Below are 22111 nucleotides of genomic sequence, written 5' to 3'. Positions count from 1 at the left end.
CAGCTCGTTGCGTTCGTGGAATAAATTGTTTCTCCCTCTAGCAAAAACCAGAGAGAGAGAGAGAGAGAGAGAGAGAGGAGGAGGAGGAGAGAGTGAGAGAGAAAAAGAAAGAAGAAAAAATAGAGAACAAAAAACAAGAAAATAATAAAAAATCGTATACTGTCTGGTGTCCTGTTAAATTGATCGAGGACATTAAAAATTACACCGGAGACAGATCGCGCCGGTGAAAACGTCCCGACCCGATGTTCACCGTTTCTGTTTGCGTGACGAGAGAACAAAAAAGCCGTGTTCCACCTTATGGTGTAATCCAAAAGTAACATAACGATCTGTCTTTCCCACGAAAACCTGACGACCTGACTGCAGCTTGGTGAACGCATATCTACGTACACACCTGTACAGGGTGTCCTAAGGTTTAACAAGCAAATTTTATTAATGTACCTCGTGGCTACATAATAAAACAGAAAGTGTTACATAAACATAAGTTATTTGAAGCTTCATTAAAATTTTATAATAAAAGCATGAAATGAACTGTTATAAGACAAGAATAGGCTTACCATACGTGTAATACTATGCGAATTGCAATTTTTTTTTAATCATTAAATCAAAGATTATATAAAGAGTATACGAATGATTGGATGATTCGAATGTAAGTCAAAAATTTCAGTTTCTTTTTTTGACGTATGCTCCTTAAAAAAATTAGAGGATAGTTTTGTTTCTGAAACATCCTTTATACACGTACATACACAGTTCACAGACACACACGTAGGGATTAGTAAAACGTAGAGTAAGGATAGAGAAAGGCTGTTCGTGCAAATCCAAGAAGCTACCGGAACAAACACGGACCCCTTTTTCCGCGTTCCCTTTTTCCTTACCCGAAGCATCGACCATGCTCTACTACGCCGAGTAGAACCAGCCAGTGGATCCTCGACAGTATTTCAGTGAAGTATCTAAGAAGTGAAATGAAATGTAGAGGGCTGGAGGCGTGACTCGAACTCGTATGAGTCGCGCCAGATGTTACAATATTTACTGCGGAAAGAGTTTTCTCCTATACATCCATACTTCCGTACCCATCCCTCGATAAACCTCTATGTTTCCACCTGGATGCTTATGACGTGTGTACACACGTATCTGACAAGTACACGCACGTACATACGTTTACACGTGCGATAATATTAATGCTCCCTAATGACAGGCCGGCAAGCAGACGGAGGGAAGTCGAGAAACCGATTCTTTTCACGATCAAAGGTTGAACGGGGATAAAGTGGCTTCGTGGCGGCGTGGAAACCGAGCAGCGTCCCCCTTCGCGTCCAAGGACTTCAATTACCCTGCAGAAGGTGTAGTAGACTGACGTTAATTACCTCCTCGATCATGAACGCTAAATAGACTGCGTCACTCGACAGCGTTGATGTATGGACGGAAGCTTTTCTCGCGTCACGACAATTGTTTCGGTGAACAGGTACGACTTTGTAGTTGTACAATTGCAGTAATGGTAATAAAATTGAAAAAAGGTGATTTCTTACAAAAAAATACAAAGTGATCGCATACGAGTCTTCGTTCTCAAGAAAAATGAGAAATAAATAAGGAAGCTCAGACGCTATGCTGATCAATGCCGTGAATGCGAACACATAGAGAGATAATAATTATGGCTATTATTTTCAAAACTGTTTCTTGCAATTTAGAATTAATTATGCTATCTTCTTAAGACAAATAACTTTACGAAAATCAGGTTTCCGTCTCGAAGCTAGTAAGTTTGTAAAAAATTGACCAGTTACTTCATACTATTATTACGAAGATATATATACCATTATCGTGATGAATTTTGATATTCTTATAATCAAGATTCCATTGTAATATCGTAATTTTAATGGAAAATTATTGAAAGAACCTATCATGTCCTGTATCGTACAAAATACAAAGTCGTAAAAATATTTGCAAGAAAGAAAGCTCCATCAATGTACAATATAAATTAAAACAGAACAATACGCTGATCAGAAACTGTTAGTATCCACAGTAAATTATTAATTATCTACCATCCATATTTCCACGCAATTTAATATCCTTTATCCCTGCAAACTACAAAATACGTCCTAAACCATTTATGAAGCCGATGAATCAGCGACAGAACCTGCTTAGATTGCCAGGGGCCGAGATAACATTTCTAATGAAAGTCGTGGTAGGATTCCACGCGATTCCACGCGAGCAAGAGAATCATAGGAAATGTTGTATTATCTTTCGAGCGATCCCCGTTGATCGAATCGTTCCGACGCGGGAAAGTAGGTTAATTGACTAATATAGATCGTAGAAGGGATGTGCTCTCTGGAGATGTCTCGATCCTTCTCAGGGTTCTCCCTCTTCCATTTCGCACATCGTCTCCGGATAACGCGATGTCGCATTAATGTGTAATTGGTGGCGAGCTAGCAAGGTGACACGATACCAGGGCTCACGCCAAGAGGGAGGCCAGCTGTGTGATGTAGTGGCGGCAGGCCTGCCGCTAGCATAGACATTTTACTCGTGGAAGACGCATGGTCCTTGCTAATATGACGTTTGAAATATGGCGCAACGCGCGTTCGAAGGTGCGAGAAGAGGTGCTAGGTGAAGAAAAGAGGCAGAATTGAACACGGAGGAGAGCTGTTGAGGCCAAAGCCGGCAAAACGGACGTAGAAAGAAAGGGAACCGACAAAAAGTTAGGCTTTCCGTTCTGCCAATGCTTTTTGCTGTACGAATAGAAGGATATCGTTACAAAAAATATAATCTCTTTTTGGGCTTTTCTCTTATCGTTCTTTATACTTTTCTCTACACTGTTTTCTCATGTTCTTATTATATTTAATTTCATTGAAAGAGAAGATTTTGCTAAGTTTGTTAGATTGTGCTTCGTAAATATTATTCCATTCATTAAGGATCGAGTTCTGTGTATGTATGTGTGTGTGTGTGTGTATACAGAACAACGTTATAGATACATCAATTTCTTGAAATTTTATAAAATTGCAAAATCTAAGTGGGAAAAATAGCAGTGAAAAATATTTTGTTTACGCGAAAATTTCGATATTTACGGATGTCATTATGGATCAATAGTAAACATTCAAGAATTTAATATTTTAAGATTTTAAAATTGTATGAAAAAAAATACATAGTATTGCTTCTGTCTGCAAATATGTAATATGCTATTTGTTAACTGCTGAATATAATTTCATGATATTTTCTGAGCTTCTTACGTATAATGTTTAATGTAGCTGAAGTTTGCTAAGAACTAATGTATTTCGAAGATAAGGAGAAAGGAACTTTGCAAGTAGTCGTATCTAAGCGATGTTTCACCTTATCCAAACTGAAATCTACAAATGCTTGAGCGATAAATGTATTTGTTTCTGATTTTGTTCCACAGATAAACGTTACTTAACTATTTTTAAATTCGCCGTTCGATCATCACTTATCATTCCGTAAATAATATAAAACATGTTGATAGTGATAGTAATAATTGAAAAATTATAATCAAATACTAGAACGCATAAATCTAAAAAGCTTTTCAATTTGTCAATGATGAACCCACTAAAATAATTTTGCAAGTCTTCACATATTTAATTCTCCCCATTAATATGACTATGGTGTATCCAAAAAATACAGCAAATACAATTGAATATTTTAATTAAGAAGATACACGAATACTGAAGATTGAACAACGAAAGCATTTCAGTGGGCCAATTCTACATGTTCCTCTTTAATTCTCCTTAATTAGAACTAGTATTAGCTAGAACTAGTATTTCCTCGAAGTTAGCATTTTATTCAACAGAAATTCCTAACATAATTCATAAAAAATAATTGTTCGATCCCATCAAACGCCGAACGAAACAATATCAAATGTCAAACTGTTCAAATTCCTAAACAAACTCTAGTCAAAAGTGAAAAATCGCATATTCCAAAGCACATATATCCAATAGAACGTTGAGCACGTATAGCAACGGTTCTTAGAAAAACTTCGCGAAATGCAGAAAAAATGTTTATTACCAATTACAAATCCCGTAAACACGCGCAAGTCGGGGAAGCAATTTCTTCGAGAGGGTAGTTCTCCGCCGTCAGAGTGGAAAGAATCTTTCCGTATGATTCGGGTAAGAGGCAGTAAAACAATAGCATCGAGATACTGTCGGCTGGAATGTACCAAAAAACTCGATGAAAGAATACGAAGTAATCGACGCAAGACCGGCTGATGGAACTGTTTGATTCACGCTCGGGGTGCGCATTCTTGTGATTCTTGAACGAAGGACGGCAAACTCTATTCCTCGGCGTTTTTCTCTATCCGAGAACCGAGGCCCATCCGGATTACGGAACACGAATCTGATGGGGTGGTTTGAGGAAAATCGAAGTCAAAGCTGTGAAGAGAGAGAGGGAGAGAGAGAGAGAGAGAGAGAGAATCCGTTATAGTGGAACGAACGTACACTCCACACGCCGCCGATTTATTCGAAAATCCGTGGAAAGTGGCACGTTTCACCCGTTGTGAGGCGCATCTATCCCAAACCCTTCCTCGCGTCCCAGCATGCCTGTCTTCCGTGTTCTCGCACCTTCTTTTCCCTCCGCCCTCGTGTTCCTTCACAAGTAGAGTTCGGTATCTGGCTTTCTTGGGCGCCTAACGCGTTCCTAACCCTCCTCCACTCCTGAGACTCAAACCTTAGACCGGTTTAGGTATTCCCGTAGTAAGCTTGCCGTAGCCTCGGAGCCAGTTTAGCGTCCTCTCTCGCGCCCCTATCTGATTTCAATGTGGTTCGGTTACGTGCTTCAAATCAAAAACACGAACGTTATTTCTCTACGTGGTCTCCACTTTTCTCGTTCCTCCCTCCCCTTCTTACACTGCACAACCCGGCTCCTGAACCGTATACCGGCTTCTCTTCTCGCGATCGTTCCTTGTCACCCCAACAACCAGCGAGTTTTCGCCTCTCTGTATCCCAGTGTCGTCGACGTTTCTCCCCGCTTTTCGCGCACCTATATCCCTGGACTCGTTCTCACCCACACAGGCAACACCTTATAAACTTTTATTTTCGAGCACGGCTCGACGAAGGGAAACGCGAAGTAGAGGAAAGTAAGAGACAGACAGAGAGGAAGAGGAAAAGATGGAGGAGGAAAAGGAAGAGGTGAAAGTGGGGGTTAGATGGAAAGAAGGAGGACGAAACGATTCGAGCGGGAAGGAGCGTATGTTCTGTCAAGCTGTCGCTAAGAGGGAGTTCGCCTGCCAACTTATGGGACACGTACAATGCGAGCCAAGAATATTGCAGCTCCTGTCGCCCTTTTTACCCCTTTCCGCCCACTTTTCCTTCATCCAGCCGCGTCTCGTATCCGCGGCTCGTATCTTTTCCTCTCTCTCTCTCTCTCTCTCTGTCTCTCTGTCGTCCTTTCTCGTGGTGCAAAGTGTCGCGTTCGAAAGGACTGCTCCCTCGTCGGATATTGAAATGTATTTAACAAAAAAGAAGCGCATAAGTACTTGACACGGACAACCGTTTTGTAGGCGGTCCTCGCCTAGCCAGCCCCGGTTAACTTGCCGTGTGCCGAACTGTCTGCCACCGGTGCTTATAATGTTGAGAAACGTATGACGGCTGGCGGTACAGATTGAAAGAAGATGAAAATGTAAGCGACTGCCGTCTTTCGATTTCGACACGATTCTCCAACGTGTACCGGCCGCCCCGTACGTGAATTTCAAATCAGCCGCGAGTCCTATGCGTTTGTAGAATATGGGATATTGTCTGTTCATGGGATAAATAGGAACAAAGATCCTGTGAAGATTTTAACGATGTCTTTTAACACATGCAATGTGGATTAAATGTCTACTGCACAAACAAATAAACAAATATCTATTTTAATACTACTTTTACGTAGGCAAGACAATCAATAAAGACAAATTTGTTTATTATAAATAAAATATAAAAACACAAGTGTTCTTTCAAAATCAAAAAGTTGTAGTAAATGATACACGATAGTGAAAACAACACTTTTGATCATTTAAATAATCATTTTTCAAACCTACTTCCCAGTGAAAACTGTATATTTATACGAGAAATATCGCTTCTCTCGCTTGCAATAAATAAATCATTTTTAAACCCTCGCGTTTATTGTTAGTCACTATGAATATTGTGGTATGAAACACAAAATTCTATTCATCATTTCGCTCATAGTTCTTCCAGACTGTTTGCAGCTTTCGAAGTATTCAAGAAATGGAAATCATCGTACGTTTCCGGTAAACGGCATCTCAATATCCACGATAAATGCGAAATAATATGTCGCATCCGAACGTGTAGATCATAGATTATCGAAGAAATAGAGATGCGATCGGAAGAAGTAAAAAATACGAGCGGAATCATACTGTATCTTTACGCGTATGTATATATATATAGTATCTCATGACGACTGAAATTAATAACCCAATAGTGATTTTATATAAAAAATCGAATGGAAAAGCCTGCAATAAAATATCGTCATGAAAACTTATGGGCGTATGAAAATCGATTTGAAACAGTCGAGAAATACGTAAGCACCGCGTAAAATCTTTTTTGAAAATCTTTGGGGGCTATGATCATTGCTTGGCATAAAAATTGTTAGTGAAATATGGGAAAATATAAAATGTTATGTGAAATAATAGAATATTGTTTGAATCGTATTATTTTATAGGATCCTATTGAGTTTATATATGAGATCAGTGAGAAATATGTTTAGAGATATAGGTATAATTTGCTTAAGAATACGGTTTCATTTAACGCAATAGTAATTTACTTATGATTCTACAAAATAATTTTACACTAACGTATACAATATATATAAAAAAGTTTTCCTCATTTTTACTCATTAAAAAAAATAGCAGCGTATATATCTTCAAAGCAGTAGAAGCGTTACCCATTTTAATTATGAAAATAGCTTGCGTATGATTATTATTTAGTACTAGCGTAATTCATTACACTACGTTTACAATACCAAGATCATATGCTATATTTTGCTATAATCTTCAAAAATAGTAATCAACAATAAATTCCCGAAAAGTTAATTTAATTATATCACAATATCATATGCTCATCGAGTTAGTTCGTCAAAAGTAGAAAAATACTTCTATTGTGTACTTTAAATCCATTTTCCACAGATGGTTGGTCTTTTGTCGATCGGATGATCCGTTGCCAAATACCCTATAAATCTTTGAATCTCTGTATCATATCAGTGAAACGGAGGGTATCTTGTAGAATGCAGATGTTCCGTGCAAAGAATCGGTGGCTAGGTTTCCATCGTTAACTTCGGTCCCCACGAGTTGAGCTGCGTGTTGTCATCGCCGACGTGCGGATATAAAAAGCGGCTCGACGACAGCACTCCGTGACAAACGATCGCATTGTGAACGCCCGACTTCTTTCCTCCACCGCATAAATCCTTGTACGAGACGGAGATTCATCTCGACTTCAACGCCTTAATAACAGACTCGAATATCAGATTATATACGTAATTGTTGCTAATTGTCTATTATCTTGTTTTAATAATATAATACAATTTATATTTAATTTCAATTTATAGTCTACTAATTCCATAAAAGACTACTAAATACTGTTTCTAATTATTTGTTTGCTATACGATGAAATATTTCTGTACTGATTCAATAAAAGGAAAATATTATTATTTATCGTCCTTAATTCGTAATTAATGTGCACATTTCAGTAATGTTTTTACAGTAGAATTCTGTTTATATGAACCTGTCATGGTACAAGTTGGTAGTTCATATATATAAGTCGTTTATATAATAGAAGTCCACCTATGTCTGTCCATTACCTACGATTTTTCGTTCAGTTAATTGGAGTTCGTGTTCATATAAGGGGATTCCAAGAAACATTTGCTCTTAAACGCATAATAATGTTGCAGATTTGTATCAATTGCAAAGCGTGAGAGCGAGTGTCACATCATGCCTGATCCTACTGTTTATTGTTAAACGTTCATACAAGTAGAGCGACGTTCAGATAATAAGAGCTCAAGTAGCCAAGCATTACTAAAATTTCATTCACATAATTGGAGCTCATAGAAATGAAGTTCCATTGTATATCTTTATTACATCACGAAATTGCGGATTTATGTTGAAATTCATACTTTTGAGAATTCACAATTAAGAAAATAGAACCTAGATAGAAAATGATTTTACTTACCAAGTATCATAGAAAGCACTATACTTTGGATATTTTATATATTTTTTTCAGCCTAATTATCATAAATTGACAGAAGGATCCGTATACTCACGTTAATGTACATATATAAGTACCCTAGCAGAAGGGTTAAGGAAGAGCCAAGCGGTCCAGAATGGCCACTGGCCGGTGGTTCGCCTTGACCGCCGCTTTTCGTAATCCAATGGCTTACATTTGTTTCAGGCGTAACACGGCCGGCGAATCTGTACACGATTTAGTTCCCTCCGGAAAACAAATTCCATCACAGACCGCCGGTGCAGCAAGTCGAATGAATAAACGACTATAGAAATCGCAGCTCCCTGCCAGGCGAAGGGAGAATATCTCCAGCAAAGTTTTTTGTTGCTCCTTTTAATCCAAAGATTTAAATCTCACTAGCCGAAAAAGCGCCGGGACGTTGCATTTTGAACCAAGGTCCATTGTAAGCTTCTCGTTGGATCTCGGAGATTCACCAGGCTGAATGATGTACAGCAGTGCGTGATTTAAATACATGGTACGTAACGAGAATTATGCGAGTCTCGAGAGGAAATCTCACCCGTTCTTATTGTCCGCATACGTAGTAGCTACCTCAGAGGTGAGAAACCTTTCGTGTACGCTGCTGGCCGAGAAAATGAAAATGAAGTAACGTGTATGTACTTTGATGTATTTTTGGAGGAAATTAAATTCTATTAAATATATATTGCTGTAACATACGGTAACGCAACAAGTAGGAAATTATTAATAATACGGCCATTTAGCGTTGGAGGAATTTGTTAATTCATCAGAAATTCAACCCTATTGTCTTTTTTCGCTTATTTTTCACTCTTGTATCCTTAGACGATATCTTTTTTCGAGTTTCGAAACGAAAAGTATAACATACGCATAAAGTAGTGTAATTTACAAATATATAAATTATTTTAAATACACGAACTTTTATACAAATACAAAATATATATCGAATAACGCAAACGAAATATTTATACGCTGCTAGTACCTTAGTAATATCTACTAAAATGCAATATTTATTAAAATGTAATTTTTATTTGAATCATATGAAACAGGTGTAGAGAACAGCAGGGATAAAAAAAAAATTTGTGGATAAAGGCAATTGTTTATGTATTGCTTGCTACTGAAAAAGAGATTAAAATATTGTAATTTTGAAATTTACCAGACAAATGTTTGGTATTTAATTTAGTTTAATAACGATAAATACGTAAATTTCTATAAAAGAGAGAAGAACCCAAGAAGAGTTCAAGTAACAGAATATTTTGGCTTTAATTTCGTAGTAGCTCTAGAATTAATAGTTATATCATTCATACAAGCGAACGTGTCTCTAATATTCACGGAAATATGAAATGTTAAAATGCGTATATATAATTTTAATAGCTTTTACTTTTATTTGCAAATGAAAATTTAAATACATATGGTTAGAATAGTTTAATTTAAACTAGAACGCTTTAATTCTAAAATACATGAATTCATCTTAATATGTACTCTTTCATAAGACTCTTACTACAATAGTTTAACCCCTTATGTGATCAGACCGTGCGCCAGCCACGGTTAATCATGACGCACGCACATTGAACCGTGCTCGCTTATATCGTCGACGTATTCTCGTTCCATACAGAATGAGGATGACAAAATAACTGAAAGGAGAAAAAAATTTCCACGTTAAAATTTACATGATATTCTTTATGCTTGGATATAGCTATAAATGTACAAATATGTAAATCATAGTATAATAACTCTGAATTTAATTTTATTAATTTCTTCAAATAAAAAATGATTATTTACTCCGCATCGTTGCATGTTTCAGTCTAAAACAAACCAGATAATTTATTTCAAGAAAAAAATAGACACAGGAATATTTGACATTTCTAGAAACATTAATTACATTGTGCACGCAAGGGACTAATTTTGAAGCGTTTTATAAATAGTAGCAATAAGTTGGTTTCTCTGCTTGCTTATTAATTATAAATTATTATATATATATATATATCCTACAGTATTAAGTAATGAGATTTAATAATTTGATCGCATTTATCAAAAAAACAGTATATTCCCATTCCAATCTTGTTACGATATTTATGACATTCTTATACAAAATAACGTGAAGAATTGATTAAAAAGAATTCATTTTCTTAAAGATACTTCCTACTGATACTATTTCATCTTCCGGTTCTTTATTGTCATTCAATGAAATAAAATTTCAGTATATAATGTATACGAGATATCATATGGTTTGCGTGCATGGAAACGCTGATTTACTTTTCCGAATTGCTCAATAATTAGAGAAACGCAGTTAGAAATATGTAGTTGCCGTAAGCAAGCAATTACCAATGCCAGGGAAGAAAGTACATTTCGATCAGGCTATATTACACCGTGGGTATTGGTGTCTCTCAATAGAGAAGTGCGCTAGGGGATTCTGCAGAGTAAACTCGATTGTATCTTGTTTGTACGCGTACCACACTCAAGATCGAAAGCCCGATGAGATTATCGTGCCTATTATCTGGTTGCAATCATTCTTAAAATAGGGTGAATCGTAGACAACTTGCGATTCGAAGCACGTATGCATCGCGAAAACAAGGACATGAACAAAAGAAATTTTAAAGAATGAGTACCAACTGAAAAAAAATATTTATTTGCATACGTATACAGAGGTATTGAAAATATTAAAAAATTAGTTTTTCCAGTAAAGAAAAGATAGTTAGGAAGTAGTTAATCAACATATTAATTGTAAACAACGTGTATTTGAAATAAGATGTAAGTTTGTATCGGGCAATAATTTAAGTGCACGCTGATAGTGATAATTTAAGTATAGTATTAAATATAGCCAATTAACTCTTGCACAAAATATCTGGTTTAATATATATGATCTATATGATTCATTTGACAAATTCTGAAAACATTTAATTGGTTCAAATAATTTATATTTTATATTTCATTATTTTTAATGTTATATTAAAACAATACATTTCAAAAAAGAAAATTACATTTATAAGTTAATTTGCAACATTTTGATGTATTTAAATCAACTCGAGCATATTTCAGAACGTATTATGATTATCTACGGTTGATTATCTCATGATAAATGACGAGAATGTAACAATATAGAATTTTTTAATATGCATTCATTGAAAAAGATGGATACTAATGAGAGATATTCCGTAATAATTTTCTGCATACGGATACGTTAACGGTAAATGGCAGCTTTCCAGTGTAGCAAAAATGATTGAAATAGTGAAAATATCGGTAAATATATAGATTTGTTCGAATATACATTAAAAATTACTAAAACTTGTAAATATTTTTCCACACATAACTATGAAATTATAATAACTCCAATTATATGAATTGTACAATTTATATCACACTGTGATAGAGCATCTTCCAAAACACTACACATTACTATATTTGTTAATTATTAGTTTTATAAAAATAAGAAGCCGAATCTTTTTTTGTGCAAACAAATAAATTTTGATTTTTTGTATGAAATTTGCACCTATCGTTTTCAAATAAGGTTGATAAGATACAAACATCTGATAATTTGAATATAATTTTACAAAAGGCTAAACAGAGGAAGGGGAGGTAGGTATCGAATCCAAGTTTTTCTCATTAAAGGTTTTTTGGGTTCTCTATGCGTGTATCCAGGTCGAACGTGTATTCGATGTACTTTGATGGATTGAATGAAAATTGATTATAAAAAGATAAAAAATATGCTGTTGTCGTTTGTTATCAAATATATCTCTGTATCATTTAATTTTTTTCGCAAAAACCAAATAACCAATTAATATTTTATCCAACTGTTTAATTTCGTTGTTTTTTTTTTTTTGTATTTCTTCATTTTTGTACATTTTCTTAATTCCTTTTACCATGAGTGTAGCTTTATAATAAAAACAAAAAATACAAATATTTCGATACAACAGGGGAATAACATAGAAGTTCCTTTGTTGTAGTATTAATCAAATTATTTTAATTGTTGGGCATATTTTTTATTTCACTCTTAATCGTTATTAATTTTAAAACGAAATTGGTAGAGAATTTAATTCACAACAAATTCTATTTTTCAACGATTTATAAAATTTATATACAGTATAAAAGAGATACTACTATAGAACTATGGAAAATATTAAGTATACATATGAACAAATGAAAGAGTAAGTTACACGTACATGAATATATCCAACAACGCAAAAATTGCTGGAGTTATATGACAAATCAATCGATATTGGAATTTCTGAAATAATTTGTAATTCTACAAATATGTTGAATTTTACATATTGCCAAACATTCCATATTGACGTATCATATCAAATTAGTCCAGTATACTATGCAGTCAATCATATCACAAAGTTACTCTCTCTTTATAAATGAAATAAGAGTTAAAATTGAATGAAGTTAAACCATTATGTTTATTATATTGTATATATATATATATAATATATATTATAAATATACAATATATAATATAAATACAAATACGAAATATGAATATATAAAATGAGTTATTATTATGAGTTATTACTCTATACTAAAAAAAACAGAATTATAAACTCGAACTAATATTCCAAGTATATGGAGCGCAACTACTGTATTCCTGCTGACATCTTTGCCAGAATTCCGTCGAATCGGTAAGAGCAGTATCTGCAACCCTCGGTTGTTTATTGTAACGTCATCTCTTTGCAAACAGGTTTCATGTATTTCTTATCAAAGACCAAAATTCTGCCGATATTGCAGGGACCTTGTTCGCCTTCTCTGTAACACCGACGAATATATCCATAAAATGGCCACGAAATCTCGTTCTGAGAACATTTCATGGAATGCCGTAGGTATTCTGCTTGGTCGGGAAAGTAGATGGAGTCCCGATTCAGATTATTCTTGATCATACCGTTCGCAGGATAGGCACGAACGCACGAAATCCAGAAACTTAGAACTACGATCGCTAGCAGCAAACGCATCCTTAATTAATAATTAACAAGCTATACCGTTGTGCACTTCTCTGGATCCTGAAAAAATAAGAAGTGACTAAGATATTTTTCTGATTATTTTCTGTTAAAGATATACATTGTTCGCCATAAATATCGAGATATTTAGCCCTACGAATTTATTCAACAAATTTTACTTTATTTTATATTCTGCATTATAAAACATAAATGATGCGGATGTAACAAAAGATGCATAATAAGACAAATCAAAGATAAATGCAATAAAAAACACTCAGCCTCTGTCAAATATGAATGGACGTTCTAACGCTTGTGACAGTGTATATACTCGTATTATGGAAATTAATCATTTTTCGATTGATATTATTGAAACAAAGTAATAGGTGAACAGAAGATTTAGTTTATGTTTTTAAGTGTTATAATTTCGTTCTGTCAAGAGCTACTAACTAGAATTCCCGCTTCGAAGGAACGTATTTATTTTTAACGTAAAGGCCACCATCCTCTTTTAGGCAATCAAGGTACTTTTTATTTACAGCGCTCTGAATAATTTGTTGTTTAACCTTCTCCTCTTGACATTAAGTTTCTAACTAATTAATTCAATACTTCACTTCTTATAAATAAGTCGAGAATATCATATTATAATTTCGGGTGACGTAATTTCTTTCGGTTGGTTCGAGATTAATATTCTTTCGACAACAAATTTTATAACACATCTGACATCATACTCGTTTCTGCTTAAACCAGTTTTTGGTTTTACATTACAAGATTTTGTATTCGTGTGACGATAATTTCCAATGCCGGTTCAGAAATTTGTATTAAATACTAATGCTTTTATTTAATAGTTAAATAACACAATATATTAAATGTAAAATATAAAATAACTAATCACAATTTTTATTAAATACTAAAATAAATCGTTAATTTAAATGTAAAATCAGGTATTAATTTATCGACAAAAGAGCAGCGTGAAACTTGAAATTTTGCATATATTAACATATTACAGTTGCATTTAGCAAAATTATAGGAGCTGTAATTGCTTGCAAAGTTATACATGTTTATGCATCGAATGTAATGTAACTCATTTTCAGGCAACAGTTATTTTTACAATTCACAAGACCAACTTCATTTCATCAACATCGAAGTATATACTAACGAAACTATTAAACATATCTAAATGTGATGGAAGATATCATTTCTCGGTCAATTTCGGTTACACGTAAAAATTTCACAGATATAAATTTGAATAGATCATCAAAGAAATATTTCACAACTGCATTTAGGAAAATTATAAAAGACTAATCGCAAAAATTTTAGTGTATCGAAATAGCCACTCTCAAAACGATTCATTTTCAAATAATAGCTGTTTTTATAATCCATAGATGCAGCCTGATATCGCCAGTTTTAATGACTACTATTGAAACCTAAAATATAGTTAAAAATTTAATCTTCTGGAAATTACGATTGCCCGTAGCAATTTGTAAAACGTAAGTATGAAGTCGTTTAAGAAATAATTAAAAACTGATTTGTGCAATACGTTATGAAGCTACTTTAATTATGCATCGTTGTGTATCGCGGTCGTGTTTCCGGCTTCACAAATAGTAGTGTACGCGGTATTGTTGTTACAATTTGTGATCATGGTTTTCATTTGAGTCGAAATTAAATTTTCAATCGACTTCCAGTTTCGGCTGATAAATTTCATTATTCAATTTTAAAGTAAGCGTTTTATCAGGCTTCGCAATGTCACCGAATAAACGTTATGTATTTATATTGTTTCTCCCGTTGATGTTACGTGGAATAAATTTTATGGAATATTCATATCTTTGAATAATACGAAAATAAAATTGATGCTAATCATTAAATTGCGAGGATTAATTTCCATGAACAATGCTTTTACGCATTTCACAATTTATGAATCATCAAACACGTATTTTCCTTCAAGACTACGCTTTTCAGAACTTATTTACAATAAATGTATTATTCTATCTGAAAAATACTTGTAATGATTTTATTCTAGAAATAAAGGCGAAATAATAAAAATTATACCTTCATGTTTCATGCATTTTATATTTTATTTCTGCACACTTTGACCTACTTTAAATGCATAAATATCTACAATCTACTTATCATAGAATTGCACTGATAGATTACAGTTGCAACTTTTTTTTCTATTTATCTAATATGCTTCAGCAGAAATACGGTAGTCGAAGTGATACAAAATGATTCGCCTTTATGAAAGCTTAGAATAAAAGAAAAACTCCTGAATTAAAGAACCATTCGGTTGAAATGACTTTTGGACAAATAATTATTTTATGTTCATCCATATTATATATAACATATTAACATATAACATATTATATATAAAGATTTTGTATTTTCACTCGAATGCTGTTTTTTTTTTGGAACTGTGTCATGCAGATTAATTTTTAGATACTAATTAAATAAATGTATAATATTAACCTCTTGAGGCGTGTAAGACGAAATATTTCGTCATGTCTGGTAAACAAGTGTATCGGATATAACGATATAGTTCGTCACGAAATAATGTCGTATGGTACTAATTACCATTCCGTATGTAGCTATTTCAACATGGGTAGGAGATTATTCTCCGGTTGAGAGATTATTTAGAACAATTGTAGAACATCTAATCTTATAGATTGACATTTAATAATGTTTTTAAAACTAGTACCATGCAGTTATGATAATGTACCTTTTACCGAAAATATAAACAATAGATGCAACTACTTCTGACAATTTAAATGATATTTTTTATTTATACACATTGGATAATTGCTTGCTTGAAGCTATATATTTTTTCAATATGCATTAAAATTCTGCAGATATTTCGTTCTATAATATAATAGCACTATGATAAAAATGAGTATAAATAGTAAGTATATATTTCATACTAGTTATGAGACGAACTTGTAATTCCAATCAAGTGACTAATAATCCACAATATCATAATAATTACATTTATAATAAATACATTTATGAACAATCTTTATAAATTAAACCGAAAGTCTTAACAATGAAAACAATAAAGATATCATCTGATAAAAATGATCAGAAGTTCGCATCAGAATAGCGACGTGCCAATAAATACGGGATTCTATACGCTTTGACGATCCTTACACAAATTCATTTCTCAAATTAGTTCTCGTTTTCCCATCATTGAAACACAAATTCTTGTTAGGACGTCGACCGGGAATTTTCATACGGAAACTGGGACAACTTTGTTCGTTCGAATAGCTTCAAGCGATACTAATGAACGTTTTACTAAAAACAAGCGGAGATCGCGTGTGCCATAATGATGGCAACGGGCAACATTGTAATTCCTAAGGGTATTTATAATTTCACAGTTCGCTCGCCGTACCTTTCTCGATTTGCGACGCGTAAATCTAGACTTTGTGCCGTTTTGATGCAGTTCTCCTGGAGTTACAACATTATGATCGCTCTTCAACTTCCAGTGAACGCTCATTATTAAGTGAACGTATTATAATTCAAAGGTGTTTCCAATTCTGTAAAGTTCTATTGTATCATTATACGCAGTACATTATACGACACTGTTATAAAACTTAAAAATCAAATAGAAAGAAAAATATTCTATCACATTTTCTTAAATGTTTAATTACGTATAATACGTATTATACGTATTACGTATAATTTAGTATAGCTTATCTATCGAGTGTTGATAACGATGAAATAGTGTTGGAAAATATTGCAAACGTATAAAATATTCACCAACCATCAACATATGAAAAGAATTTCTCGTCTATTGAGATAAACGTATAGGTATTTCCATTTTTCATCACAGTAAATTTATTAATGAGATTTTTGGTAACTTGGGACAGACGGACTCCACACGAAGGTTCAAAGTATCTAACATCATTGTCGAAGAATATATTTAATCTAAATTTTATGAGGTCTCCGCAAGTCTATGTTATTTATTTTTATAGAATTATATTTATCTATTTTATTAATTACATTTATTTATTTGGTAGAAAATCTATGTGTAATACAACGTCTAATATGTAAGTTGTAATTTACTAATATCGTTAGTTAGTAAATTATTACATAATAGAATATTAATGACAATAATAGTGTTTTAACAAATTATAAATTGTAGATTTATAATTGTACGTGAAATAGAATAGTCATATAATTTATAAAATCTACTTCTAAAATTTCGTATATTTTATTACTAAACTTCCTATTGTTACGCAAGAGTATATATTTATATAATTTGTAATTTTCGTTGGCTTGTAAAATTCCACTGATAATTGGTTTAATTGTATCTAATCCTGATAACAAATTTTAAAAGATACAAAATATCCATACATCAAACATACATACAAGCGGCTAAACGCCTAAAGCGTATGAGATTTCAATATAAATTACTCCATAACAGAGTGTTTTACTACAGAGTGTAAACGTATCTTAATTTTCGCGACACGAATAGCCATAGAATAGCGGAAGATTTAATCTCTGTTACTATAGCAGAGTTTACTTCGAGCGTGGAGCTTCTATACTTTTACAGTTCGTCATAAAAATTTATGCTGCACGGTCGAGGGTGCAGTTTCCTGTTAAACTCAGATTTCGCAGCGGTCTTTTTTTTTTTAAACCCCGGTCACTGACGAAAGCACGAGAACAAAGCATATCATTTTTATCGTGAATACGAGGCAGAAGAGAATACGAAGCTTCGAATCGACGAATCAACCGCGAATCTCGAACACCATTGCGCCGCGCACGGCATTGTTCTGGATGGAAAATTAAATCCAAACTTCCCACCGGACAAATAATCCCTTAGCACCAAGAAAATTTCACGAATCGCGACGATAACAGAAGCAAACGCGCTCTTCCTATCAGCGCGGTGCTTTCCCAAAACTCCGTGTAATCTCGCTTCCCCTTTTCATTCTCTTCATCGCAACTTTATCGCGATCAAGAAGTTTCTATGTTTGTACGAAAGATCAAGGAGCATTTACACATCGGTTATATAAAATGTAAATAACTGATACGATGCCTTATGTAGACTATAATCTAGTATTAAATGTTGAAAATAATGGAGAAGTTTACATAAAATATAAAAAACAATTTTTTTTTAGTGAAAGACGATATAATGCGATAGGTTCAACACCATCAACACGCTTGATCGAACGAAAATAGACAAGGATGTTGTTCGTCAGACAAATATCTATATTCAGATACTTATATCATGAGTACATCAATGCACCATATCGGACATTACGTATATTCTACGAGAAACTGGGTAGGTAGGTACCATAAGTTACTATAATAGAATAGCATACTATTAAGGACAGCTCAACTACCTCAGTTATATTTTCAATGGAGAAGTTACATCGTGCTACTGGCGAGAATAATGATAAATTCTGACAAAGTGAAAACAAATTATAAAGTTACAAACATTAAACATTGAACTAAGTTTAGATCGAATATGTGGAATACGTTAGGGATTGAGCTTGGTGTTGCTAGAGCTAGGTAGGCAGATTCAGTAGGTTAGGTCTAGGATTAGACGTGGGTTAGTTAGAAGAGCTTGGGTTAAACTTAACTAGATAAGTTAGGTTCAGTTGAAATGGTTTAAGTAGATTGAACGTGTTAAACGTTTGGACAGATGGAATATTTTGGACGAGTTGAATGATTGATAAGTGATTGTACCGAAAAATTCTGAATTTTGATAAAACTAGTTGAGCTACTAATTTCATACGTTCTCACAGTAATCTGTCTTCTATATATTTATAACTTACTTTCTACAAAGTTGTATCATAGTTGTTTTATACATGGCAAGAATATGTGTTTTTACCATAAATATAGGTTTCAAGTTAAACAAAACTTTTAACAGGGACAGAGTACGATATCTCTAGGAAAAATCTGAAATTTGTCGTATGAAACACTGAGTGGAAGCAGCGTGTAAATGGCTCGCCCAGGTGTAGGAGTGGCAATAATTTTAGGAGTAAGTTTTCAACTTTCCTGGACGATACAATGACAGACGCTTCCAAGAAGATAGAGTACTCCTGGGCTTTTACATTATCATTGTGCTGGTACGCTCGCTAACTCGCGATTTATTGCGTGTAGATAGCAATTAATTGTAACTCTTGCACGAAGACGGGAATTCGCTCGAGGACGATTCTTCTGGTCCTTTTTCGGGGGATTCCTCGCCCTGAAAATCGTTGCGAAGGGTATTCGTTACAAACGTGTAACGGCTTTCGAAACAATTCATTCTACTTGTCACGTTGACTCGCGAATATTCGCTGTTGGAATCTATGCCTATCGTAATTTTTAAATACAACTTCACGGCGTGGTTATGCGAAACAATAAAATATTTATAATGTGCGTTTGCATTTCGTTAATAATGGTACCTGAGTTTTATTACGAGGGAGAATTTACAATTGCTATGTATATATAAGAAAAGGAACTATTCGTCCTTGTATTTTCATTTTTCTTAAACTTGGTAACTGAGAAAGACGTACTAATTCGTCGTACAAACTGTCAATCCCTTGTATTATATTCGCTTTGTTTGGAAATCCTTTAAATTAGATGTTCAAAGCGCTGACCACACGCGTTAAGAGAACAAACGAACAAGTTCTATCCTTATGGGAAACTTGCCAAATTTCAAGGTCCATTTTCGCCTAAACTGTAAGACCAAGATCAACCACATTTTAAAACATTTCGTGTATAGTACGGAACATTCAAATTTCAATTAACTTTCTTAACTCCGAATTGTTTATTAAAATCCGATTTTAACCCCATTTCTCATTTTCAACTGAAAACGAGATAGTGATTATGTCGTGAAATAATGAAAAACACGCACATTCATTATCTTCTCTCACGTGTCACTTGGCGAATTTCATTGTATTGCAATGCACGATTGCATAAATTTCCAATGTATCAGGATGTCCATAAATTACGCGGGAATCGAGAAATTAAAACTAACTTTGTGCAGGGTTGACAGTATGATAGCAACGGCTAACAATCAACCATCGTTGCTCACGGTAGAATAGAAAGTAACCCGATCTAAATTCACATAAGCCACGAATAATGCATCATGCTTGTTAGCGTATCAGTCCGTATTTTCCATCGAGTGTAACGCGAGTCGGCATTGCATCGATCACGACGAGTTTCAAAGCATCACGAACCACTCTTTCGCGTCATATAAATGCGTTGCCATTCATGCGTTGCAATTAATGTTATCGATTAACTTAATACACTGCAACCAGCTTCTTTAGTAATAAAATTACTTTTCGCAGAAGTTGTTGAATTATGTAAATGGTAATTTTATTTGCAGATAAGTAGATATTCTAGAAATTCTTGTAAATAAGAAGGTATAACGTAAAGCAAAATTAATTGATGCATTTGATCAAATTATTGATAAATTATACGTTAATACATGTAAAAAATGTAACATCGCGATTTTTTTAAATCGTACGTTTAGTTTTATATATAGTATGCATTGATTGCACAACTTTTTATCCTGTATAAAAAGATATTAAAAGTTTTCATCATGTTTAAATTATTTCTAAGACACCACTAATCTTTAATTACCATATGACCCTACAAAAATTGATCAGCCACTTTGAAAATCCGAGAGAATATCTAAAAATCAAAAGAATACACATAGCACCGAAAATAACCACAACCAAATCGACCGATGTCACATAGAAGGAACACTAATTTTGTAACCATTCTGTATTCCTACGAAACTAACAAAATCCGAGGAATTTCAAGAAAGAATTCACATAAAACTAGCAACAACCACAAGCTTCTTACACACATATCGAAAGGGAAATCGTTAATTTTCTACATATCGAACTGATTCTCACGCGCGTTTTAATAGAACTTCTAACCATTTCCAAAATTCGACAGCCGGATAAAGTAATCAAAGGTCAAATTTTATCTAAAGCTGCGTTTGTCGACGAAGGGGCTGCTACGGTAAAGCATCCTCTATTGGAACACGGGACGTTTTACATAATTTAGATGAAACTTACACCCAGCACGGTCTCTTGCCGTGGCAACAAGATTAACGATTACTTTGCACTCACGTTTGCTCGTTTATTTTCCCCCCTGTTGGCGCACCAGTGCTGGGCCGATCTTTTGTTCTCTGGCTGGCTACTTGTTCGTCGACTTTACAGCTGCGCGAGTACCCTGTCTCGCTCCAAAACTTACGCTGTAGACTAAAGTAATTCGCTGTCACTAATAGAAATTTGATACCCGAAAGCGTACAACGTGTCCCAGCTCGCGCGTACGAATCGAGGTTCCAACGTAGACTGAGGAGGTCTCGTATCAAAAGTTAATCTACGCGAATGTACGTAAGGATCTGGCAGGCAAAGGAGGTGGAAAGCACATGAGGAAAAAGGTGGAGTGGCATCGTCTGGCCGTAGGCATGTCATCAGTTCCCAGAATGGTGGATGAGGGGCTGGGAATGACAAGGGGGAAGGGATTAATCTGAGGCAGCCGGTGATCACCTCAACTCGGAGAACTGGTTTGATCGTGAGAGGACTACAGTTTTCGAATAGCGTCCCAGCATCCTCTCCGGATCTCTCCGGGGAAATAAAAGAACGTATTTATGTCGGGACCAGGATAACGCCCACCGCTCGATAAATAGAATTTCTGACAACCACGGGAATTTATGCGATTAATCCCGGTGTTTAGGTTAGATAAACGAGGTGAGCACCGGTACCCAACTGATCGTTGTCCTCTGTCTATACCTTTATAGACAAGCGGGGTTTAGTTGGCTACGATTTAAAGGCGTTAGCAGCAGCGAGAAATCGATTAACAACTTTCGTTTCATTTAGCGTTTGGCGACGAAATTGAAGTTAAATGATGTACAAAGATGGAGGGGTGATAGGTGGGTTGCAGGAATTCGAAGGACGGAGTCGATCGAACGGTTGATTACATGTTTAAACGATCGTTTAGGAAGTATGTGGTAATTGAAGAATACAGGAGGAGGAGACACGATAACTTTGTCTTCATTGGTTTTCTGATTTTGATGTTACT

The 22111-nt window shown here is 34.5% G+C and overlaps 1 long non-coding RNA gene across 1 annotated transcript; it reads right to left on the bottom strand.

Moving 5' to 3' along the window:
* Positions 1 to 10777: 10777 nt before the first annotated feature.
* Positions 10778 to 21633, bottom strand: LOC110119544. The gene is made up of 2 exons (XR_002308017.2): positions 21157 to 21633; positions 10778 to 13165 (listed from the first exon to the last, which is right to left on the bottom strand). It is a non-coding gene; the product is annotated as an uncharacterized LOC110119544 (long non-coding RNA).
* Between the last annotated feature and the right edge of the window lie 478 nt (positions 21634 to 22111).

This window comes from Bombus terrestris, chromosome 9 (genome assembly GCF_910591885.1).
Source record: "Bombus terrestris chromosome 9, iyBomTerr1.2, whole genome shotgun sequence".
NCBI lineage: Eukaryota > Metazoa > Arthropoda > Insecta > Hymenoptera > Apidae > Bombus > Bombus terrestris.
The sequence above is the reverse complement of the archived record's forward strand: the minus strand, read 5'-3'. Positions and strand labels throughout refer to the sequence as shown.